Source organism: Rattus norvegicus, chromosome 15 (genome assembly GCF_021556685.1).
Source record: "Rattus norvegicus strain SHRSP/BbbUtx chromosome 15, alternate assembly SHRSP_T2T, whole genome shotgun sequence".
Classification (NCBI taxonomy): domain Eukaryota; kingdom Metazoa; phylum Chordata; class Mammalia; order Rodentia; family Muridae; genus Rattus; species Rattus norvegicus.
In genome coordinates, this window is record NC_141548.1 from 82853894 (window position 1) to 82880416 (window position 26523).

Below are 26523 nucleotides of genomic sequence, written 5' to 3' on the forward strand. Positions count from 1 at the left end.
GGAAAGTGAGAGTTTGTTTCATACCTGGCATTACTGGAGTTATAAGCAGAAAGCATGTCATCATGCCCATGAAGGACAGATGACAGACGGTGGTGGGCAGTAAAACAGTAAACTTTCCTGTCATCACTTGGAATCCATCACACACTGCAACAAAGGCTCTGGGTATCAGTTTGCTGGTAGTGAATAACAGCTGGAGATATTCAAGTGTTTGGGGAGTAGATGCTTTAAACCACACTGGGTGGCCATAAGACCAAAGAGAAATATGGCGTTCTTAAATGAAAAATCTTCACCTCAAGGGCTATGGCTGTGCTGGTTGAATCTTTTGATATGAACAGTTATAAACCAGAGTGGGCTAAGAACAACATGAAAGGCCGATCGTGGTCTGCCAAGTGTGCACATTATGTTGTATTTCTCCTTTCCAGGCTTCTGGTAGAAATGTTAAAGTATTACATGGGACAGAATGAGATATGGAATATTGAATTAGGAATATCTGGAAAGATTTGAATGTTTTATTAAATAGTTATGGATGCCAAAAATCTTTACCCCCCCCTCCATTCCTCCCTTGGTTGAGTTGGTTCTCTTTAATTGCTCACACTCTGTCCTTCATGTTCATCTCAAATCAATAGCTAGAGTTGATTTTCAGCAGAGTCAATTATGATGACAATCTTTATAATAGGTTTCTATAACAAAACAAATCCATCTACCAATTTATGTAATAAAACACCTAAGGGGAAAATAGATGGTACTAAATTCTGATCCTGCTCAATCACAAAGCAGAGAAAAAATTAGATTTAAGTTGGTCTAATCCCGTTTCCTTGTTAAATAGAAGCATGGAACAATTATCTGACTTCAGAAGGCGAAGTAGTTACAGTGGCTGGCAGGAAGGTAACGCCCTCTTTTCATGAGCTTGAGCACATGGCTTCAGTTGGTGGTGATATTTGTAGAGGTGGTGAGGATGGGTGGAGTTGCTGGAGGGAGTATGTCTTTGGGGGTGGGCTTTGAGATTACACGGCATGTGGTAAAGGATGTGTGGTCTCAGCTTGCTTCCAGCTTTAGCCTTCTCTCTTCCCACCTCAAACGACTTTTCTCTTCTGGGACCATAAACCCAAATAAACTCTTTCTTTTACACTTTGCCTTGGTCATGGTGTTTTATTCCAGGAACAGGAAAGTAATAAATATAGTCATCGTTTTAATGTTGTTTTATAGTCCTTTGCTGGATTAGGTGACTGGAAACTACTGGAATGTGATTGGCCTAAAAAAGTTAAGCTCACATAAATTATTTGCCGTATTATGCAGAGAGAAATTGAATGGCATAATTTATAGTATCAATCTCACATTGTTCCTAACTGTGTTTCAGTAGTGGACACAGAAGATATCCCTTTTATTAAAGTTTTGGGAAATACTCTGGCACTGGAACCAGTTTTATCACTACTCTATGCGGTTCAGGATGTTTTCTGGGAATCATCAATATGGGGATGTCCTTGCTCCTTCCAATGGGAATGTCAATCCTGCAGTAGAGCAAGGCAGGTGCAGGGACTGGTCAAGCAGTCAGTCTCTAGAGACTGGACTTTCTGCTTTCTCTAGCACTGACCTATTGATCTTGAAACCTACAGATGGGAAGTGTGTGGGAAAAGTCACAAAATCCTTATCAATTCTAATTTCCGTGTCGGAAGACAAGCTTATAAAAACAGGATACATAGCCACTACACTAGCTACACTATTTTGTGGCTTGTTATCACTTTGGTGTGTAAATATATGCTGATAGAGGGAATACATGTAAACTGTATACTTGTTTCAGGATACTGACTGCAAAATGGCTAATCGTTTTGGCAAAGCAAAGTGTGATTGTGCTTTCTCATGATGGGAGCCGAAGAACATACAAGGAGTTCTGGTAAAATAAATTTGACACAAGTGAATCTCATATGAGGCCCAGGGGGCGCTGCAACACATCTTCATTTCACCTCTACTTTCTGTGTGTAGTTTACAAAAAGACAGCCTAGGCAACTGGCCATTGCTCACAAGGTTTCCTGTTTTATAAATAAGTATTACCTTTTCAGAGCAGCCCAACCTTCCTGTAGAACCCCACAGATTAATTCTATCGAGAAAGGCTGAAAAGATAAGGAGTGGTCATTTCCATCACAGTTCCATTTAACTCCCCAATTAGGCTGATGCAGAAGACAGATGGGTCGTGGAGAATGAAAGTAGATTATCATAAGCTTAATTAGGTGGCATTTCTAGGAGCAGCTGCTGTTCCAGATGTTGTCTACTGACTAACTCCAATCAATACAGCCCCTGACTATCAGTCCAGGCTAGAGTGCAATTACCTCTACCTGGCAGTCCATAGGACCCAGCAGATCCAATGAAGGCTTGACTAGTTGGTAGCAGATAGAGATGTTTCTGGAGCCCCAGTAGCAAATTCACAGTCAAGAGGCCATGTATTGTTTTTGTAATACAAAACAGCCTCCTCAGCAAACTACTTTCATTTCTTTCTTTTTTCTTCCTCCCTCCCTCCCTTCCTTTTTTTTAGTTCTTTCTGTTTTCTTTCTTTGAAGCAATTAGATGACTGACCTTGTGATTTTAGTTTCCCATAGTTAGCTTATCTTGAGATTGTTCACCAAGAAAAATAAATAAATAACAATAATATATGTTTATGAGCATGATGCTTCTATCAAGCTGAGTACACAGGCAAAAATCTTGAGTGCGTAAGTTAAACTAGACAGGTTCCTCATTCTCCACATACATGTCTTCTTCATGTTACTTTTTCTCAAAACCTTTAAAGTGGACTTATGGAAGTGTTCTAGTGATTAGTCAGTATCCTAAGGAGCAAATAAAAAGACAAAAGTAAAGGTAGGCAGGTAGGTAGATGGACTATAGGTACACAGAAAGATAAAAGCCTGGTTTGTAATTATAAAATACAAAATACAAGTGTTGATTTCCTGGGACCAACATGCATTTATTATCTACTCAACCCAGTGCTAGTCCCAACTGGAAAACATCTTGTCTTTATCTCCTGAACAAGTTAAGGAATTGGCTTAAATAATGATAGAATTAGTTAGTAAAAGTTAATAGTTTCAAGAGGTGATTGAAAATTTGGAAATATAAGAATTTTGCTTGAGAATAGTTGATAACATCAGAATTTAAATACAAGGGAGACATTCCCATATAATTTAAATGCTTTCATAATTCTCTGAAGAGTCTAGACTGAGGGCAACCCACTTCCTACATGTCAATCATCCTTGAATTCTGAATTTCTCAGTCCTTTCTTAATGGTCCCATTAATTATGCAACATTAGTGATAGTTATGAAACCTACTATAATAGACTTAATGACTCCCCATTTCCCAAATGTATGTTTACTTTCCAGTATCCAGAACTTAGAACTCTGATCTTGTTTGAGAAATGATGGAATTAAATTTAAAGTAAGATCATCTGGATTTCATGAGTGGACCTTAAATCCATTGAAATGCACCATAGGATCTCGGGATAGAGCTTAATCAATAAAGTGTTCAAAGTCAGCACATAGACCTGAATTTGACTCCCTAGAAGGCAAGATCATAGTGTACACTTGTAATCCCATCACTGAGGTGGTGGAGACAAGGACTCACTAACCAGCCAGTCTAGTCTAATTGCTGAGTTCCAGGCTAATGAAAGACCTGGTCTTGAAAGAAAGAAAACAAAAGGGAGAAAGAAAGAAAGAAAGAAGGAAAGAAAGAAAGAAAGAAAGAAAGAAAGGAAGAAAGGAAGGAAAGAGAGAGAGAAAGAAGGAAAGAGAGAGAGGAAGAAGGAAGGAAGGAAGGAAGGAAGGAAGGAAAGGAAGGAAAGGAAGGAAGGAGGAAAAAATAGAAAGCAACAAAAGTTCTCTCTCTCTCTTTCTTTCTCTCTTTTTCTCCCCCTCCCTACCCCGCACCACACACACATACTTATTTAAAGAAAAATATGTTTACAAGGAAAAGAGAAAATAAACACAGAGAAGGCTATGTGAATATAGACTGTGAATATGGCAATTGGAACCATACAATAAAACCCAAGTAACAAATGGATTCTTCAGAAAGGCACACATAAGGAACAACTTTTCCGAGTCTTCACAAGGATCTAGGCCCTAGGTCTTCTTACTTCCAAAGCTGTGAGCGAGCATAGTATGTATTTTAAAGCAGCCATGTTTGTGGCGATTTGTTATGGCAGCCATAGAAACTAGAATACCAAGCTCTGAGACTTCTCTGCCTTGAGGCTGAGTTTGCTCTGCAGTTGTTATTGTTGAGGGCTTGGTTACCTATCCTGAACTGAGACTTAGATCTGGATTGGAAGTCATGTTTGCTTCATTTGGATAGCTTCCATCAAGTATTCATGAAATTGGGCAAAACATTCAGGATATGGATTTGATTTTCCTCCCTGTTATTTTTCTGGAAGGACATTTTACCAATCATGGATTTTCAGGTGATGCTTACATTATTGAAATACACTGTTCCAAGCTTCCTGGCTCTGCGCTTAGGTTTCAGTAAAAGAAGCTAGGAAAGAAGCTGCTGCTTAGAAGACTTGGCTTTTATCATGTAATCTAGCAACCCAGAACAGCTCATGTCCAGAATTTCTCAACAGGTTCTTTAGAGCCACCTCTGGTCCCAACACAACCATCTCTGTGTGAGATGGGATTGACCACTCACAAGGATGCTATATGGAATGTCTTCTCTCACAGAGAGAATATGTAAATTGGGCAGAAATGGATAACAGAAGTGTTGATGTTGCTCAAAGTGACACCTCATGATGTACTATAGAAGCTGTGTTAACTGCAATGCTGTACTTAGAGGATTTAGTAAACACGAGATAAACATGACCAGCCATCATTACAGAAAGGTCAGGAAGTTGGAGGTAGAGATAGTCACTTGGCCTTTTAGGTTTCTCACTGTGAGTTGAGTATCATTTTGAGAAGAGAGATGCTGTGTTGGGAGATGAGTCATATGCTGAAGGGAAAATAGAGCTTCGAGTTCACAGTGGTACAGAAGGGAATGTAGATGGAACCAGAGAAGGACACAGTAATGCAGTGAGATTGTATTTACATGCTCAGCAACAAGACAACGGTGGTTAAAGATGACTTCACCGATTTTCTTTATTTTGGATTAAATGACAGAAATGTATTTGCTCTAGAGACTGGACATCCAAGGGTAAGGTGTCTGTAAAATTACTTTCTTCTGGGACCTCCCTCTTCCTCTCTCACTGTTCTTGTCTATTTATTTGTTTGCTTGTTTATTTTATGTGCATTCTAGGAACTGAACTCAAGTCCTCTTACTTGTAAGCTAAGCATTTTGCTGACAAAGATACCTCCCTGTCTTATTTTTATTTTTTGAAGTGTTGTGCTGGGCAGACATTTGACTACTGAGCAGAATCCTGACCTACTCGTTGACTTTATTTAATTTTAAACGTTGGTTAGCATACAAAATTGGCTTTTCTTTAGAAGATGTTTGATATAAATATTATTAGCTATTGTTTCTTTTTTCTTTCTTTTTGCTTCTCTTTTTCAATATATGATTTTTCTGTACAGCTCTGACTGCCCTAGAACTAGCTCTGAAGACCACGATCAAGCTCAGAAATCTACTTGCATTTCAAGCTCTGGCTAAAACACCACGCTTGTCTGTACTTTGTTCTTATTAACCTCTTTGGTCCTCTTCTGCCCTCCTGTTCTCTTGTTGAATCTCTTTCACCATGTTCCCAAATAGTCTTTTTTTGCTTTTTATAACAAACATATTCCATTCTTGTATCTTGCTACTCCAAGAGTACAGGCTTGAGTTATGAGGTTGAATGATAGTGGCATCATGGAAGGATAATGAGATCACCTCCATGATTTGCAGGACAGAAGTGTTTCTATATTATCTGACTTGCTTATTTGGTGTCTACCTACATATGCATTTATATATTTGATGCACTATTTATGTACTGTTTGCTCACACTGTTCTCATCTTAAGGGTGTAGGTTGAGGAATGAATGATATTTTGTAGAACAGAGAAAAACATTAAAAGAAGGATAGGTTACAGTTTTATAAGACTGGAGGGAGACCTTTAGTTGGACTTGTACTGACTTTGGATAACCCTATAGTTGTATGAGTGAAAAGACAGATTGTAATTATATAAAAGCTGATAACATGATACCCAACAGAAACACATTTTTGAGAGAAGGGAATATTGTATATTGATTTTTAATTGACGGAAGAGGTGCATGTAGGGAAATTGTCATGCTTTGGCTGCTGGGGACCCAGTTTCTGGTTTCAGGAATTCCATTATTTCAGGCAGAAAGCTCAGTGTGAAACCTGAGAAAGAAAAAATGTTTCTGTCTCCATGAGTCAGGGCTGTGCCATAACTTATAGATTTGGATGCAGTAGACTGTTCCTGGCTAGGAATTTTGGATCTGGGAGGCTCAGAATAGATGATGTAACGTGTGTCTAGTCAAAAGGAAAGGGCCAGTGCTCAGCACTCGTGCTATCTGCTGTGAGAAGTTGATGGGAATAGCACAGACATGGCTAATGTCTTCAGATAACTATTCCAGTAGAAAGGTCCTAACTCTAACCTTTCCTGTTAATTTCCTCAGCATGATTCTTCTGTATTATTTACCACAAAATATGATCGGTTATTAGCCTGGTTACTATTTGGGAACTTAGAAGCCCTTGGAATTTCCTCTTTGAGTAGCTTTGTAGTCATGATGGTCCCTTTAGATCATGCCTGATAGTTTTAGGCTAAAGCAGTGATCTAGCTATGCCAAAAAGATGAAATAAATGATTAGAGAGATATAATGATACCAGCCCAATCTATTTACCCAACCATGTGAACAGTGATTTAACCTATCAGAATACACATAAACTCCACATATCCAAACTCAATTCTGGATGATCCAAACCTACCTGGATGATAACCACATGCAAGCATGCAGAGTGAATGAAACAGCCTAAAATCATGGAAGCTTTGTGTTTAAGACACCTTCAGATGCTCGCATACACACACACACACACACACACACACACACACATTTTGTTGGTCCTGGTTTGTATTATTTTGCTTTTTGTTATTGAAAAATAGTTTTTTCTTTCATTTAATATATCCTGACTATTTTCCATTCCCCCTACTCTTCTGAGATCCTCCCTATATCCCCACCCACCCAAATCCTCACCCTTTCTTTCCCTCATTAGCAAACAAACATGTATGTAAAGTAATAAAATCAAACCCATAATAGATAACTTATATTTTAAAACAAACAATTATTTGTAATATAACGCCTTCCTGAGTTCTTATAGCAAATTGTTGATCCTGAAAGGGTAGTGCTAACATTGAATTTATAGCTGGTTGTTTAGATATGGTTATGACTTGAAGTAAATTGTCTCCCATAGACTTAATGTGTGTGAATATGAAATTTTCAGCTAGTTGTGCAATTTGGGCATGTTTTGGAGCCTTTGGTGAGACCCAGCTGTAGAAAATGATTCATTGCGTGGGGGGAGGGATGATGGGCCTTGAGAATGGTAGCGTAGCTCTGCATCCGGTCCTAATTCTTCTGCATCCTAGTCTTGGAAGAAGTAATTAAGCAGTCTCATGCTTTGGTTGCTGTGTCTCCACCATGATGGACTGTATCCCCTCAAACCGTGAGCCAAAATACATCCTTAAATTCCTTCTTGATTTACCAAGTATTTGGCCATAGCAATAAGAAAACAGGTAACTGCAAACATACAAAGGGCCTAGAACCCTTGAAACCTGTAGGTTGGTATCTGTATTTAGAGTCTTATAAAGTTCTGTAGCTTTCATATGGGATATCTGACCTCACTTTGGTAGTGAGAATCAAAATTGCATTCTGCCGAACTTGACTTTCAATTTGAAGAGACATTTAATACTATACTAAAAAATTCCCTCCTCTGCTTAGGTTAGAGCACCTTTCTGATATTTTTAGTTAGCAGGAAGCATAGTAGCTTAAGGGATAGTCGAACAAAACTATATTAAAATTTAATAGGAGCCAAAGTAAGCTTTGAACATTTTGAAAGATCACTAATCATATAATTTTGTTCAAGCAAGCTTATGATCAATAGTTAATAAAAATGTCAAACAATAGTAAGGTAATTTTGTATTTTTTCATACCATGGGAGATAGATACTATGGAGTTGAAGAACCTCTTAGAAAATAATGGTGAGTCCCATCTATGATAATATTATGTTCGCACCAGGTGAAACTTATACTATTAATTCTGGACAGCACCGTCTAAAATTATCCTTGTTTAGAACTTCATATCAAAGTGTTTTTCCAAACCATATCAGTCAAAAGATGTTAGGCTGTTAGTCACAGACACCTAAATAACAATGGAATTTAGAAAGGGTTAATTTTTCTCCTAGGTGACAGGGAGAGTGGTAGGTGTGCATGATCTGGAGTAGCAATAGATATTAAAGCTCATACTTTGTCTTTCACCCAAAATCTCCATGATGTGAAGGTGGCTGTTGTCCTGCTGGGACTGCTGACTTGATTAGATTAAAAGGAAGGTTAAAGGGCAAAAGAAAATAACACGCGTGTGCAGCCAGTTCTTTCTAAAAGCTTTTATGGAAGGCCCTTAACCAACTTCCATTTATATTTGAATGCTCAGGATTGAACTTTACAATTCTTAGTGCAAGGGAGTCTGAGAATATATTCTACCTTTTGTTGTGCACATTAACATCACAAATAAAAAATAGAGTTGGTAAGAAAGTTGATACATTGTTTTTTTATTGTTGTTTTAACTTTTATTGAACTCTTTATATCAATTCTTATATAAACTACTATTTAATCTAGGACATATATTTGTATTTCTAACAGGTTTTTAATACACAGATACTCAACTTAGTACCTATTAATGTTAGGAATAGTTGTGCAGGAGGAGATTAAGCCTCGCATTCTGTTCATTCTTTTGGATCGTCACTAAAGATCAACTGGGAAGATGGTGTTACAGTATTATAGAAGGGAAGATGGGGCAATAACAGAGCTATTGAGTAAGGTTTCCTTGTTGCAAATGAAGTACATGAAGCATATCATGTTAATGGCTCTGAGAAGGCATATGTCTATACACAGAAATCTGAAAACAAAACTTCAGACATGGGATGGTCCGAGAAGGAGGATGGAAATCTGACAAGACTCTGTGAGGGGCAAGCACAGAATACTATGAAGCACTTGAAGATCAAGTGCAGTAAGAAACAAGAGTGAATTAAAAAAAGAAAAAGAAAAATCTACCAGATGGACAAGAGTGAGAAAGGATTTGGAGAATGCAATCACAAATGCTTAGGAATAAGCTTTGTGTCCAGAAGGAAAAGTGCGGAATATAATGAAAATTGTTAGATTGAGTTCAAGCAGTCAGGGGAAGAGAAATTCTCTGAAGCCAGAGGTCTGATGTGTACACCAAGAAGTCCTTGATATACCAGGTCCCTGGTTCCCTGAGCGAGACAAACAAGATTGTGGCCAAGAAATTAAGCGAAAGGGAATTTTGGAAAAGATAGGCCAGCTGGGAAGGTTAGGACCTCAGAAGCAACTGCACACAGCCTTCATATAACAGGCAGGCGAGGTCAAGCAACCCGGGGAAAGTACAGACATGGAGAATCTTTCCTCCTGGAAGGGGTGAGCATTTTGACTTTCTCTCAAATGCTGCTTGTTTTAGTTTAGTTTGGTTTTGTTTTGTATTTGTTTCCTGATTGAAAATAATTGGTCAAAAAACGGGCCTCAACAGGTACAGAAAGATAGAAATAATCCCATGCGTGCTATCGGACCACCACGGCCTAAAACTGGTCTTCAATAACAATAAAGGAAGAATGCCCACATATACGTGGAAATTGAACAATGCTCTACTCAATGATAACCTGGTCAAGGAAGAAATAAAGAAAGAAATTAAAAACTTTTTAGAATTTAATGAAAATGAAGATACAACATACTCAAACTTATGGGACACAATGAAAGCTGTGCTAAGAGGAAAACTCATAGCGCTGAGTGCCTGCAGAAAGAAACAGGAAAGAGCATATGTCAGCAGCTTGACAGCACACCTAAAAGCTCTAGAACAAAAAGAAGCAAATACACCCAGGAGGAGTAGAAGGCAGGAAATAATCAAACTCAGAGCGGAAATCAACCAAGTAGAAACAAAAAGGACCATAGAAAGAATCAACAGAACCAAAAGTTGGTTCTTTGAGAAAATCAACAAGATAGATAAACCCTTAGCCAGACTAACGAGAGGACACAGAGAGTGTGTCCAAATTAACAAAATCAGAAATGAAAAGGGAGACATAACTACAGATTCGGAGGAAATTCAAAAAATCATCAGATCTTACTATAAAAACCTATATTCAACAAAATTTGAAAATCTTCAGGAAATGGACAATTTCCTAGACAGATACCAGGTATCGAAGTTAAATCAGGAACAGATAAACCAGTTAAACAACCCCATAACTCCTAAGGAAATAGAAGCAGTCATTAAAGGTCTCCCAACCAAAAAGAGCCCAGGTCCAGACAGGTTTAGTGCAGAATTCTATCAAACCTTCATAGAAGACCTCATACCAATATTATCCAAACTATTCCACAAAATTGAAACAGATGGAGCCCTACCGAATTCCTTCTATGAAGCCACAATTACTCTTATACCTAAACCACACAAAGACACAACAAAGAAAGAGAACTTCAGACCAATTTCCCTTATGAATATCGACGCAAAAATACTCAATAAAATTCTGGCAAACCGAATTCAAGAGCACATCAAAACAATCATCCACCATGATCAAGTAGGCTTCATCCCAGGCATGCAGGGATGGTTTAATATACGGAAAACCATCAACGTGATCCATTATATAAACAAACTGAAAGAACAGAACCACATGATCATTTCATTAGATGCTGAGAAAGCATTTGACAAAATTCAACACCCCTTCATGATAAAAGTCCTGGAAAGAATAGGAATTCAAGGCCCATACCTAAACATAGTAAAAGCCATATACAGCAAACCAGTTGCTAACATTAAACTAAATGGAGAGAAACTTGAAGCAATCCCACTAAAATCAGGGACTAGACAAGGCTGCCCACTCTCTCCCTACTTATTCAATATAGTTCTTGAAGTTCTAGCCAGAGCAATCAGACAACAGAAGGAGATCAAAGGGATACAGATCGGAAAAGAAGAGGTCAAAATATCACTATTTGCAGATGACATGATAGTATATTTAAGTGATCCCAAAAGTTCCACCAGAGAACTACTAAAGCTGATGAACAACTTCAGCAAAGTGGCTGGGTATAAAATTAACTCAAATAAATCAGTTGCCTTCCTCTATACAAAAGAGAAACAAGCCGAGAAAGAAATTAGGGAAACGACACCCTTCATAATAGACCCAAATAATATAAAGTACCTCGGTGTGACTTTAACCAAGCAAGTAAAAGATCTGTACAATAAGAACTTCAAGACACTGAGGAAAGAAATTGAAGAAGACCTCAGAAGATGGAAAGATCTCCCATGCTCATGGATTGGCAGGATTAATATGGTAAAAATGGCCATTTTACCAAAAGCAATCTACAGATTCAATGCAATCCCCATCAAAATACCAATCCAATTCTTCAAAGAGTTAGACAGAACAATTTGCAAATTCATCTGGAATAACAAAAAACCCAGGATAGCTAAAGCTATCCTCAACAATAAAAGGACTTCAGGGGGAATCACTATCCCTGAACTCAAGCAGTATTACAGAGCAATAGTGATAAAAACTGCATGGTATTGGTACAGAGACAGACAGATAGACCAATGGAATAGAATTGAAGACCCAGAAATGAACCCACACACCTATGGTCACTTGATTTTTGACAAAGGAGCCAAAACCATCCAATGGAAAAAAGATAGCATTTTCAGCAAATGGTGCTGGTTCAACTGGAGGGCAACATGTAGAAGAATGCAGATCGATCCATCCTTATCACCCTGTACAAAGCTTAAGTCCAAGTGGATCAAGGACCTCCACATCAAACCAGACACACTCAAACTAATAGAAGAAAAACTAGGGAAGCATCTGGAACACATGGGCACTGGAAAAAATTTCCTGAACAAAACACCAATGGCTTACGCTCTAAGATCAAGAATCGACAAATGGGATCTCATAAAACTGCAAAGCTTCTGTAAGGCAAAGGACACTGTGGTTAGGACAAAACGGCAACCAACAGATTGGGAAAAGATCTTTACCAATCCTACAACAGATAGAGGCCTTATTTCCAAAATATACAAAGAACTCAAGAAGTTAGACCGCAGGGAAACAAATAACCCTATTAAAAAATGGGGTTCAGAGCTAAACAAAGAATTCACAGCTGAGGAATGCCGAATGGCTGAGAAACACCTAAAGAAATGTTCAACATCTTTAGTCATAAGGGAAATGCAAATCAAAACAACCCTGAGATTTCACCTCACACCAGTGCGATTGGCTAAGATCAAAAACTCAGGTGACAGCAGATGCTGGCGAGGATGTGGAGAAAGAGGAATACTCCTCCATTGTTGGTGGGATTGCAGACTGGTAAAACCATTCTGGAAATCAGTCTGGAGGTTCCTCAGAAAATTGGACATTGAACTGCCTGAGGATCCAGCTATACCTCTCTTGGGCATATACCCAAAAGATGCCTCAACATATAAAAGAGACACGTGCTCCACTATGTTCATCGCAGCCTTATTTATAATAGCCAGAAAATGGAAAGAACCCAGATGCCCTTCAACAGAGGAATGGATACAGAAAATGTGGTACATCTACACAATGGAATATTACTCAGCTATCAAAAACAACGAGTTTATGAAATTCGTAGGCAAATGGTTGGAACTGGAAAATATCATCCTGAGTGAGCTAACCCAATCACAGAAAGACATACATGGTATGCACTCATTGATAAGTGGCTATTAGCCCAAATGCTTGAATTACCCTAGATCCCTAGAACAAACGAAACTCAAGACGGATGATCAAAATGTGAATGCTTCACTCCTTCTTTAAATGAGGAAAAAGAATACCCTTGGCAGGGAAGGGAGAGGCAAAGATTAAAACAGAGACTGAAGGAACACCCATTCAGAGCCTGCCCCACATGTGGCCCATACATATACAGCCACCCAATTAGACCAGATGGATGAAGCAAAGAAGTGCAGACCGACAGGAGCCGGATGTAGATCGCTCCTGAGAGACACAGCCAGAATACAGCAAATACAGAGGCGAATGCCAGCAGCAAACCACTGAACTGAGAATAGGTCCCCTATTGAAGGAATCAGAGAAAGAACTGGAAGAGCTTGAAGGGGCTCGAGACCCCAAAAGTACAACAATGCCAAGCAACCAGAGCTTCCAGGGACTAAGCCACTACCTAAAGACTATACATGGACTGACCCTGGACTCTGACCCCATAGGTAGCAATGAATATCCTAGTAAGAGCACCAGTGGAAGGGGAAGCCCTGGGTCCTGCTAAGACTGAACCCCCAGTGAACTAGTCTATGGGGGGAGGGCGGCAATGGGGGGAGGGTTGGGAGGGGAACACCCATAAGGAAGGGGAGGGGGGAGGGGGATGTTTGCCCGGAAACCGGGAAAGGGAATAACACTCGAAATGTATATAAGAAATACTCAAGTTAATAAAAAAAAAAAATAGTTACTATCCAAAAAAAAAAAAAAAAAAAAAAAAAAAAAAGAAAACAAAACTCCAGAGAGAAACAATCAGTGAGTAGTTATTACAGATTGTGTATGTGTGTGTGTGAGTTTTTGTGTGTGTGAGTTTGTGTGTGTGTGTGTGTGTGTGTGTGTGTGTGTGTGTGTGTGATGCTCATGTGCTGTTCCTGGAGGAACAATGCCAGATTGCATTTGTTTGAAAAATGAGAATATTTGAAGTTTATTAAATATGAAAATAAGAGTCTTTAAGTTGTAAATAATGCAGTAATGTCCTTTCTACTTTCCAAATAAGCAATTTATAGTCTTTCTTCTTGGGTTCATTTTTTTCCTTGGTAAATATATCTGTGCTGCCTTGAAAAATGATTAGAATCAACTGCATGTTAATCTATCCCTGTAACACAGTTTTGATATCCAGCTTTTTGTGTGTGTGTGTACAAATCTTTTCCTTGTAGTTGCAAATGCTTCTCTCATGTCAGGCTTTCACAATGGTTGAGCATCCTCCTAGGGAACCGTAAAAATAGTATGTCCAGGAATTTTAATGGTCCTAGTCTTTGGTGCTAGGTAAGAATACCTTAACATTTGTATTCACAAGAACTCTAAAAGAGTTATAAACTAGAAACTGGAAAGGGGACCTAGAATATTTTTGGCCTCTAGAAAGACTAATGAATTGGTCACTCTCAGTTTTCTGGACTAGCTGAGATTACCCAGAGGATTTCAAATATTATTGTGGTTATGTCGTGTGTGGCAGCTGGTGGGTGGATAGATCCTTCTCCTCCAATTTTTACTAAGACATCTACTTCATTTGGACAGTAAAACATAATCCTGGGTTATTTTAATGAACTGGGATAGAAGTTACTTTGATATGAGCCACTGTCAAATGTGTTGATCAGACATTAAATGTAACACCAAACCCCACCTCTTATATGCGAAAATCATCTTAATTTGAAAAAAAAGTCTTTCTATGACAAAAGACTTCTGAAAATGTGATTGTATGTCCCCTTCTTTGTCTGGTCCCCATGTTTTGCAAAGCTTCTTGTGAGGAAATACTCCCTTGTATTTCACCTAAATCCCTATGTGGAAGCTTAAGGCCACTGCTTCCTCTTAAAGATGAAGGGAAGACGCAGTGCAGCTGCCACTACTAGATGGCTCTTAAAACACACACACGCACACACATGCACTCACACGCACTCACACACACATGCACACACACGCACTCACACACACAAACTCACACACACATACATACACACATATACATACACACACAAATTCACACACATACACACACATATACATACACACACATATACACACTCATACACACACATATACACAACACACACACATACACATACACATACACATACACACACACTATACACACATACACACATATACACAGACACACACTATACACACATATACACACATACACACACACTATACACACATATATACACACATACACACACACTATACACACACACGCGCGCGCGTGTGCACACACACACACAAAGCTGCGCTTGTTTAGACATTGTCAGCATGTACAGTACTTGCCGCTTCACAAGCAGGAGTAAGATGCTTTGCCTCACATTCCCCTCCTCCCTCTTAGGTTACGTATTACTCGTTTACTGTATCTTTGGAACTGAATCTCTCCACTTGCCTCTAATTATTTCCCTATGACCAATTTCCATAAGTGAAATTCCAAGGTCAACGGAAAGCACATTTTAACTATTTTTACCTCATGTTGCCCTCTTCCTCTTGACAAAGGGCTGCTCTTTGTGCATCTCCAGGCTGTGTAGGGTAAGAAGAGTTTTCTAAGTCCCATTCTTCTCTTTAAGGTGGGATGCTTTTTTCATGTATTGGCCATTTGATTGTACACATGGGCAAGAATTCTATTTACTCTTCTCCTGTCCATATTTGCACTGGTGCTTCTATTATATGTAATAGAGGTTATTTTTATTTTAAAGAAATTAACCTTTCCTCAGAGCATATTATCAGTACTGTTCTTCCAGCTGTCCCTGGCTATTTAAGTCTAGTCATACTTGGAGCTCACAGATGTTTTCTGTCTTTATGTTGCTAAATTTATTAGTTGGCAGTCTGTGGCTGAATGGTTAGGAAAGCTGTTTACACTCATTTATGTCTTCTCTCTTTTTTTTTTTTTTTTTGATGGACTGAGACCAGCTTGACGGAATGACATTTGGGCCAAGTACTCAAGAAGGAGCAAGCGTTTGGGGGAGGGAGTCACCAATGTGAAAGTCATGTGTCTGGTACTTTTTTCTGTTGCCTGAGGTTAAGCATCAGGGCCAATATGTTTGAGGCATAATGGTAAAGGTGAGACCAATATGAAATGAATTTAGAAGAAAACATGGCTTAGATTATGTAGGTAGGACCCTCAAGGGGTATCGAACCCTTTGCCATGAGAGAAGGAAAACCATCAAGAGTTTTAAGGAGGGCAGTTATTTGACTTAACTTTTACTGTAACAGAGAAATTCTTCACTTTTTTAACATAGCATAATCACTTGTCTTCAAATTATTTGCTGAAAAATATTTATTTCCAATCCTAGAAGGTCATTTTAATAAAATATAATATAAAATTATTAAATTCTTATGTACACTTAGGTTTCATTTATGAATTTTTATTTTATCTATTTTAGTTTATTCTTGCTTTAATATAACACTGTTAATGTATTATATTTAGTGTATATCTAAATACATTAGTCTATATTAAAACCTTAATGTATATTTAAAATATAGCAGAATAGTTTCTTTTATTTTAGTCTTCTCTCAAAATATTTGCCTCCTGGGCACTTATTTTCTCTCGATAAAATTCATCGTGTTCACGTCTTTAAAAAAAACTCATTGGTTTTTATAAATTAATCACGTGGTGTTGAAGGTGAGTTAAAAGTCTATTCTATAAATCTTCCAGTAACACAGACCTTAAAGTCCTTTGTTAAGGTTGTATTGTCTTTAAATCTTGTCTATTACTCCTTAATTTTTAGGTTTATTCTATGGCTTTATGATCCCTTAATGTGTTCTTACCCTGATTACACTGTTATAAGTAGTACCTACCACATAATAAAGCATTTTATGGAAGACTCATGGTTTTCTGTTTCATTTGCTTGTGTTTATACATAAGGGCATCGTTATCAGTTCGATGTAAGGGACAGCCATTCCAATGAACAAACAAAGGTTTAGAACAAGATTAGGAGTGTGGAGTATCACAGGTATGAGGAATAGTAAACTATTAATCTTATTTAATTAGTCTGACTTCGCTGAACCCATCTATCAGCCATTTCCATTCTCTTCCAGTTGGCTTCTTCTTAGTTGTGTGTGATATTTGCTTCCCATGGCTTTCTCTTTAACTCCCAGTACAAGGGAAAGCTAATTCTCATGCCTATAAAAGCTGATGGCCAGAGATGCAAAGTTCTTTGATACCAGCATCAGGATCTTAGTCTATAACTTCAGGATAGGCCCTGCTCTCTTTTCAGTTGACGGCTTCGTCTTGGCGATGCTTACAGTACTGCCCTGGATGAGCCTCTGGTGTGTTTCTCATCCACTTTCCCCCCAAAGGATTAATCTGTTTCTCTCAGGACCTACCAGCCATAGGATGACCTTGCACTCTCATTGTGGCTACCCTCTTACTCCATTCTGATTTACTACAAGATGTCACACCTGGCTCCCCATAGCCACCCTCAGAATGGTCACATCTTTCATTTATGAAGGCCAGTGGGTCTTCAGCAATACATTTCCTCCTGCTATTGTATCTTCTTTGAATTCTGTGAGTGCAAATAAATACCTGGTACAACGATACTGGTCTTACATGGACACCTGAAGTATTTCCAGGTTTATGAAATCTTCTTTTTCTATCCAACAGGATGTGGTTAATCATGTAACTTTCAGTATCTGTTCCTCAATAAGGATGGAGTTCTCCCTTGTATGATCCACCTTGTAGGAGTTAGGTGCCAGAATAGGTCAAGACTGGGCAAGACAGAGTAGCTGCCACCAGGGCTACCAGAGAAGATGGAGAGGCATGTAAAGTAACTATGGACAGCCTGTTGTCCATACAAATGCAGCTTTCAAGTAACTGAAAATTATTTTCTAGAAATCCTTGAGATACACCCTATAAGTTTACTCCCTTCCCCTGGTTAAAATCATGGCTTTAAAACTCACTCCCTCAAACCAGGAAAGTAAAAAGGGGCAATGGGGTGAGGATAGAGAGGCAAATAGCAAGATATAGGAGACATGAAGGAGGGAGTGAGAAAATGGGTGGTGGGGTTTAATTGGGATAGAGGAGGAAGGTAGATACAGAAAGGAAGGGCTGGATGAAGGAAGAATAATATAAAGGATGTTTTATAAACCCTCAATGAACTAAGTTAGTTTATATTTACCTAAAATTGTCTTAATACATAAAAGAATTTGTATGTACATGCATGTGTGTGCACAAGCACACCCATACACCCCTACACACACCTTAAATGAAATTATGCTACTTGGGCTGACAAGGTTACACATGGTCTATGACAAGTGTCATAGCCTTTGTAACAGAATCCTCCAGTTCCTGTCCCAAAAAATCAAACCAAACCAACCAAACAAATAAACACCACCAACAAAAATATTAAAAAGTTCAATTTGAGTTGCTGTTTAAGCTAGTCTGAATGACTCCCAAAACAATTTATGCTATTGCTGTTGCCTGGTCTACAAAGTTCCAGGACAGCCAGGACTATACGGAGAAACCCTATCACAAAAACACAATAACAACAACAACAAAAAGGGTCCATGAATGCTCTCTCATCTTAGAATGACAGCACCATAAATGTCATCGCATGCTTCTGCTTTCCCACTGATGCCTCTCCCAGTGACATCCAGATTTGCCTGACTACGCAACTTCAAGACTTGGATGCATGTTATTTGTGGAAATGTCTTGCTGTTCTAAGGGGTGGGGAAAAGGATAGGAGGAAAGAATGGCTGGACCAAGTTGCTTCTTGCAATCTGCTACATGGAGCTCTCCTCTGCCTCACAGATGCTCAATGACAATGCTTCCTAGTACAGGTACCTGTGCGAGGCCTTCCTTTCCTCCTGTAGCTTCACCTCATTCTTCTCTTGATTGGCATAATGGGTGAAGACTTCTCCATCTAGTTGGGCTGACTAGCCTCTGTTCTCAGCTCTGGGGTATGATAATACTACCAGGTTATTTCTGGCCCAACAGATACTTCGTTCTTTGCCTATACCCATCTTTCTCTCCCCTCACCTAAATGATTGATCTATCTATGAAAGCTGATCCAGCAGCAGTGTGCTTTTACTCCTTTACTCTGCTGCCTGCAGTCCCTCTTCTTAGCCTTCCTCACCTAGCAACAACAAAGGCACCAGTGTTCCAATATCACACATTGAGTTAAGGATGGATATTCAATATTTGAAGTTGCCTTTTAAGAAACGTTTTCTTGGCCAGAGACAGACTGCTCTGCCCTCGCCCAATCACTGTCTCCAAAATCCTGTCTTTGTTTCCATCCCCACTTTCACCAGTTTCTACTCTCTTGTATGTGTGTGTGTGTGTGTGTGTGTGTGTGTGTGTGTGTGTGTGTGTTTGAGAAAAATGTGTTGTATAATCCTGACTGGCTTTGAGTTCTCAATTTTCTGACTCAGCCTCGCCAGGGACCGGATGACAGATATGCACCCACACATCTGGCTGACTTCCGCTGAACTTGTTCAAAGGTCTGCTGTCATCTCAGGGCCTGAAAAATAACTTCCTCCTATGGTACAGTGTTCAAAATCCCACTATTGTTTTCATATTTCAGCATCTCACTTAAACATCCTTTTATATAATTATATTAGAATATCACATCTAAGAAGAACGGCATATCCCTTGGGTCATTTTTATGGTTGAGGGAAGATCATCTAGCTGTTGTATTGGGAAGAGGAAATACTTCTTTTCTCTCCTTCCCAAGGTGACCTACTCATGTGAATTCTAGGGGGAAAACTGTACACAGATCCCAAGTACTAATAAGGTTACACCGTCAAAAAGAGATGTGGACTGTATTTCAAAAACGATGAGGTCACAGTTTCATCCCATCTGAGGTCACTTGAGTCAATGTGGGGTTGTAAAATTTGAGCAACAGTAAGAGGTTCTGATTGTTCAACAACCAAAAACTCTATTCAAAATCAAATTTATAATCCAAGGTGTATCTGGCAAGGCTCATTCTTATTGCTTCTCATGACTTCACTTCAGTCTAAGTTTTAAAACGCAACATGTGCATTTTATATACACATGCCATCACGCCACACAACGCCAATGAGTGTTGCCTGCAATGTCGTGGCTTAGATTCAAGTCTGATGTATGTTATGAATTATAGTGTTTTTACTGCACATATAAAGTTTCTCCTGTGATACAGCATAATGGTTTAATTATGGAAAACTAAGACATTTTAATATTTGGCTGATCATCACTTCACAGCATGTAATCATTAGCACCGTATTAGAATATCTTGAAATTATATTATGTTGGAATGTTTGCTTTTTGAAAAGTTGCTGTTTGAGTTGTTGACTTGTTTTTATGAAAAAATCATTAGGTGAATTTTTGGTTCAGGATTAAGACACAATTTGTAACAACTTTTGAAATTACATCTAAAATATACATCTACCATCTTGTAGATGGCACTTATTATGCATTTACTCAATATGTATTTATTTAAGGCAACATTTTCAAAATTGGTGATGAAATGAGGATACCAACACATTCTAAAAAAAAGCTGAAGATACTCTATATCTTCAAATAGTGAATATTTAATTTACTTCTTTATGTAAAAGCAAATAAGCACATACATTTTATTAGTATTCAAATCTGTCTTTATAGTTAATAAATTGAAAATTTATATGTATGACACATAATTGTTTAAAATAAAATTCTTATGATCTTTATCAGTGTATTTAATTTGTAAATTTATTTTATAGAAGTATATGTCCTGAGTTATCTAAAACTTTCTGGGAGTAAAAATGGGAAAACATTAAGGCTTTGTACCTTGGATGCCCCTTTCCCTGTTAGAATGACAGGCCCTTTAAATCCCCCAGAGTGAGAATCTTCCAGGTCAGCACTGGGGCTTCAGCCTTAACAGGAGGCAGGAAGTCCTACTGTGCTCTGTAGTTGTCTGACTGTGCTTTCCAGTTGTTACTCAACAGCTTTACCTGACCTTTGTACTTGACTTCTGCCATTGTTCTTAGACTCTTGGCTGCCTGGAAGAAATGTTAATGGGCTTCAGAAACCAAACCTTTTACATTGCAAAGTATGATCTGAGTTTGAGTGGGTAAGAAAATAAAAGAAACCAAAAAAAAAAAAAAAGAATGACCCTACTTTTCTGCAGCATAATTCAGCATCTTTCACAATGGATTGAAATAAACAGAGATTTGTTGACATTTCTTTAGTCATAAGTGCTCCTTGAGGAGGGTAATTAAAGGGCAGAGTTTAATTCAGCATGGGAAGCACAGTAATGGGAACATTAGGTCTGTAACCAATGGACAAAAAAAGGTGGAGACAGTCCAGGCTGAGAATTTAGCTGGAACAAAAACACAGGCAGAGGAACACATACATCAGAGGGACTGTCTGCCCCCTCGCCTCACCAGGAGCTCAAAGAGAAAGCACACAGGGAAGATAATGGGGAAGGGCAAGTGATGGCAAGTGTTAGTAGGGCAATTTGGTCTGGGGTTCTTAAAGGTCCCCAAATTCTTTGTGAAAACCTTACAGGCAACACAGGGCAAACGCTTGGGCAAACATGACAGAACAGAGGAATGTTTGAGTGCTAATGGATGTAAACGGGTTCTACATTAAGCAGAGAGAGCGCTCTCCGCCCTTGTGAGAAGTCCCTAGAGGAGAAATGGGTGTGCAGATCTTCCTTTCTAAGTCCATGTCAGATGCTTGGTGAACATATTTGTACTTCTCATCCTATATTTAGTTGCTACTGTGCCCAAGGAATAACCACCTGTACTGAGGAGAGCTCCAGGAACCTGGACCTTACTTCCCCATGTTTGAAAATGCATTTCAGAGAAGGTAAGAAATCTTCCCAGCTTTCCAAGGTCATGACTGAAAAACCAGCAGCATCTAATGTTCTGAGTACAGTCTGATGACCAGCTTTGTCTTGCTCATCTCCAAAAGCCAAGTCCAGGAAAACCCTGGGAACATAATACATTTACAAATCAGTTCCCTGGACTACCAATAAGTGGTCTGGTTAGGGAAGTGAGCTTCCCTTATGACCCGATTTAACTGTAAGAAATAAAAGATTCTATGCAAGAAATTTACAAATATATAAGCAGTTATTTCCCAATGGTGAAAGCTGTGGTTTTAGTTGTTAGGGAAGGCCAATGAAAGAGACACTTGTAGGGCATCACTCTAGGATCCAAGCGTGATCTTTGCTTATGCTCCCCATGTGTCTACAAGTTGTTAGTAGAAATCACTCTAGTGGATGACTACTAGTTGGGGTATTTGAGCTGCAGCCACCCCTTGAAGTTCACAAAGCACTCTCTTCTGTGTTATCTGCATTTTTCTCTGAGGCTTCTGAAAAGTTTAGCTACAGTGGAAGCCACACTGAAAGTTTTTAGTTAACTATTACAACTATAAAACGTATACAGAAAGGACCCTAGAAAAATAAACCCAAGAATGTGCTAATCCTCTTCAGTCACAATCGACTAGCCAATGTCTGGTGTGACTGAAATTCTCTCCTGTGATTTATTCTTACTGGGAAGACATCTATTTGTAATCCATTACTAATTGGTCATTAGGTTTATTCTAAACTGTAGCTCTTTCCACAGGCCTTGTAGCCTACACTTCATTCTATTTTATTCTTCTGCCTATTTTTCTTTGCTTTTAATTTTCCATGTTTTAAAAATAAAAATAGCAAACGTGTTATTTTATATTTTTAAAGGTATCAGGTGTGTTGGGTGCATGCTTGGATTCCCAGTACATGAAAGCAGAGTCAGGAGCATCGCTGTGGGTTCTAGGCCATCAGGGCTGCATACTGGGCTAGAGAGAGACATCGTCTCAGACAAAATGCCCAAACAGCAAAATGTCCAGCAACAATAACACCCTCTGCCCAACAATAACTTAAAAATTACCATCTCAAGTAACCCATGTGGGTGCTATTTCTGGTCATACTCTGTGGGCTATTTGGGGAGAAATTGTGTTTACTGTGAATGCCCTTGACTTTTATGATAACGTGAAAAGTAGCTAGAGTTCCTACTGCTTGATAAAACATTATAACAAAGTGTAACTCTGGGACAAAGGGGTCTTTTCACTTACATTTCCAGGTATCAATTCATCACTGAGAGAAGTCAACTCAATAACTTCAAACAGGGCCAGATCCTGGAGGCAGGAGCTGATATAGAGGCCATGGAGGCATGCTACTCTCTGGTTTGCTCACCATGGCTTGCTTGGCCTGCTTTCTTCTAGCACCTGGGACTGCCAGCCTAATGGTGACACCACCCATAGTGAGCTGGGTCCTGCCACATGTGTAATCAGTGGAGAAAATGCACCACAAGCTCGCTCACGGGACATCGGGTGGAAGCATTTTCCCCACTGAGGTTCGTTCCTACTTCAAAAATGACGGCAGCTGTGTCAGTTGATATAAAACCAGCCACCATGGTAGTTTTGCAGTGACTGTCATCAAGGAAGTGGTTAAGTTCCTCTGCCTGTCTCAAAACAGAGAAAACCTAAGAATGGAGAGGTGGAAAGGTTCATGTTGGATGTGACGGATAGTTAATTAAACAGAAATGATCATGTAAACCAAGAAGCACTAGAATATTCCTATATGCGTATGTATACGTACTAAGCAAAGCTGTAAATAAATTTAAAATTTAGCCAGAAGTCAAATTTAGGAAGAGGCAACTATTTTTTTTCTGTCAAGGCAATGGAAGAAGGCTATAAAATGAATAACACTGAAATATGTACAAGTTGTGTGGCTCATATAAATCCAATTTTGATCTATGTGCTTGGTTACAAGACGCTCTCCGTTTTGGAAGATTGTTGCAATCTTCTTGGTGGGTAAGGGATATATTTTTCCTGCACAATAATTCAATATTTCTCACAACAGTTTGGAATAAATGGAAACTTGGTTGACATTTCTTTAGGCAGAAGAAGAATTGTTCATGCTAACAGTCTGCAACTGAGAGTTTTTCCTTGGAAAAGGTTTGTAGACAGTTCCTCTTTGCCTTTTCACAGCCACTTTCCTATACACCCTATATACCTTTAAAAGCATCCCTCAGCCTGGGAAGACCTAGGGCCATCTCTAAGGTCTAGAGGGTTCAACCTTAGAGGGTCAGTCAAGTACCAGTCGAGGCTGAAGGGAGCTGGGAGGGAACCTGCAGTCCCTCCAAAGCTCTCACATGTATGACTCAATTTCTGGCAGCCACAAGCTCAAAGCTCCTCATGGGGGTGGCTTCATAATTAAATGTTAAAATGAAAGTGTGCTTCTATGAAGGAGCACACACTGCTTTCCAAAGCCTAATTTAATATTCGTCTTCAGAGCTCACAGCTTAGTTGAAAATTCAACCTTAAGATTCTGCACACTTAAGCAGGTAGGGTGTGATTAAGAGGAGGCCTTGCTTTCTAGACACGGAAATCCAGAGCTCTGCACTGGCACATAGGTAGTTTATGGATATTGACAACTGGATCTGTGGATTTTCTTCATGCTGATATGCATGGGGGGGGGTCATCATGCAGAGATGGGGATGTAAGTGAAACATGTTAATCGTTGAAAGTTCTCCACGCCCTCGGGGTGGTGATGTTTAGGCTTTGCACACCACCTTGGCCTCAGTGTGCAGGAGACACCACTCCTAAGACTCCCCGTGATGACAACATCCACCTCTGGTTGACTGACCAATAGCCTTGGAGAGGGATGGAAATAATAACTTCATGGGAAGAAGAAACAGCAAGTCAAAGCACAGAATGAAGCAAAACCCCCGAAACACATGGAAAGGAAAATCCAAACCAGGCAGATCGAAGAGGTTGGGGACCACCATTTAAGGTGTCAATCCTATTGCTGACGCTGTGTGGCTTAGGACAAATTGCTTCTCCTGGTCTCAGTTTCCCTTTGTGGATGCCTTTATATGATTCATAGAATGCTTTTATAATTCCAATATCCTAGAGTTCTATTTTCTCATGTTAATTTTTGGTATGTTGCTTGATTTTATTATAGTGAAATGTAGTATGTATGTATGTATGTATGTATGTATGTATGTATGTATGTATGTATTTATTTATTGGTGCACTGAGATGGGTTAGCAAGAGATTTAGTTTAGAAGGCACCCAAAGTCTCAACATTTATAAATTCTGCAACCTATCACACACACAAAAAATTCTGCACTCAGTCTCTGCAAGGTGAAAGCCTTTCTTATGCAAAATTCCAGATTATGCTGTTTAATACTTATAGGGCCTTTTCAAGGCTTCTTCCTGAATATGATAATGTAACTAGGATGCTTTCCGTTGACTACTGGGGAGCAGCTCTGAGGGTAGTCCCAACAGCCTGTGAAAATCTCACATCCATTACCTGCTGAGACACAACTTGGAAAAGCTAGCCAAAGAAACTCAATTCTTATATCTAAGACTCTTAAATTAATAAAATAAAAGTCACTTTTGAGGTGTCAGCTAAGAATTCATGCACAGGTATGCAGTCATGTCTTCTGGTGGGAAGGTCTGAATTTTCCCTAACTAATGAGAGGCGTTCATGTGCAGATGAAACTTGAGGCTGGAATATAGGGTACTTGGGCCGAGGCTGGATTCAACTGTGTTTGGCTCCACTATTTTCAGCTCCCGTGTCTCTGTCCCCACATCTGGAAACACGGCTAAGGAGCTGGGACTCTTATTCAATGGTAGAACAGTTGCCCAACGTTCATGAGGAACTGGGTTTAAACCCCACTGCCATTAAAAGTTTCAAGCTTTGTCTATGATCTTGTATGATCTTTATTTAAAAGTAAATATCTCTAGTTTTTATTTAATATTTTATTTTAATATTTCTATTTTATTATTGGACTGGTTAAGCGTATGTGTATGAATGCATATGTCCCTGCCTGGTCCTGGTCTTATTCCTTCTACCATAGGGAACCAGGCATCGACTCAGGTTGTCAGGTTAGGGGTGTTGTGCGTTACAAAAGGAAAAGAGTAACCAGGGATACATTTGATGGAGGCACAGTATGGTTTGGGGGAGGGGGTGACTCTGCAGGCCCATGCTGAGGCATCCCTTCTCCCTGAGGTACCGGCCATAAGAAGGTATAGTAGAGAATAGGGTTTATTTAGGGCATGGGGAGGGGAGTTGAGGGAGTGAGACAGAGAAAGGTGGGGGGCGGGGCACGTGGAGAAAGAGAAGGGAGAGGGAAATGGGAAGAGAGGGGGAAGAGGATAAGAGACAAGGGTGACAAGACCAAGAGAGTGAGGATGGAGCATACAGCCCCTTTTCCAGTGAGTCAGGTACAGGTTACTGTGGGACAGAGCCTAGACAAGCCAACAGGAGGTAGGCTATTTTCCTGTCCCACTGATCTGTCTCACCAGCTCCAACTAGGCTCACTTTTTATGCTTTCAGTCACCCAACTTGCCTAAACCGGGGAATCCCACCATTATGCCTAATGACAGATAAAACTGTAGGGTCAGCAATCCTATCCTTTTTTTTTTTTTTTTTTTTTTTTTTTTCCGGAGCTGGGGACCGAACCCAGGGCCTTGCGCTTGCTAGGCAAGCACTCTACCACTGAGCTAAATCCCCAACCCCATAATCCTATCCTTTAAATAAACCCCCAAATCAGTCTTGGTGAAAGGTATAAATGTTCCTCAAAATTTAGTATTCAGGAGCTCTTGGATAAGCCTCCATTCCTGAAGAATAAACATGAGATGCTGTTTGCAGAACACAGGACACCTCAGGATGAGAGAAG

General features: G+C 39.3%; 2 long non-coding RNA genes across 2 annotated transcripts in view; one reads left to right on the forward strand and one right to left on the reverse strand.

Moving 5' to 3' along the window:
* LOC148001098 (uncharacterized) overlaps positions 1-26523 on the reverse strand; it is a 91876-nt gene that overhangs the window by 34886 nt on the left and 30467 nt on the right. The window lies entirely within an intron of this gene.
* Positions 4918-25549, forward strand: LOC148001099 (uncharacterized). The gene is made up of 3 exons (XR_015639021.1): positions 4918-5155; positions 21567-21661; positions 22915-25549. It is a non-coding gene; the product is annotated as an uncharacterized LOC148001099 (long non-coding RNA).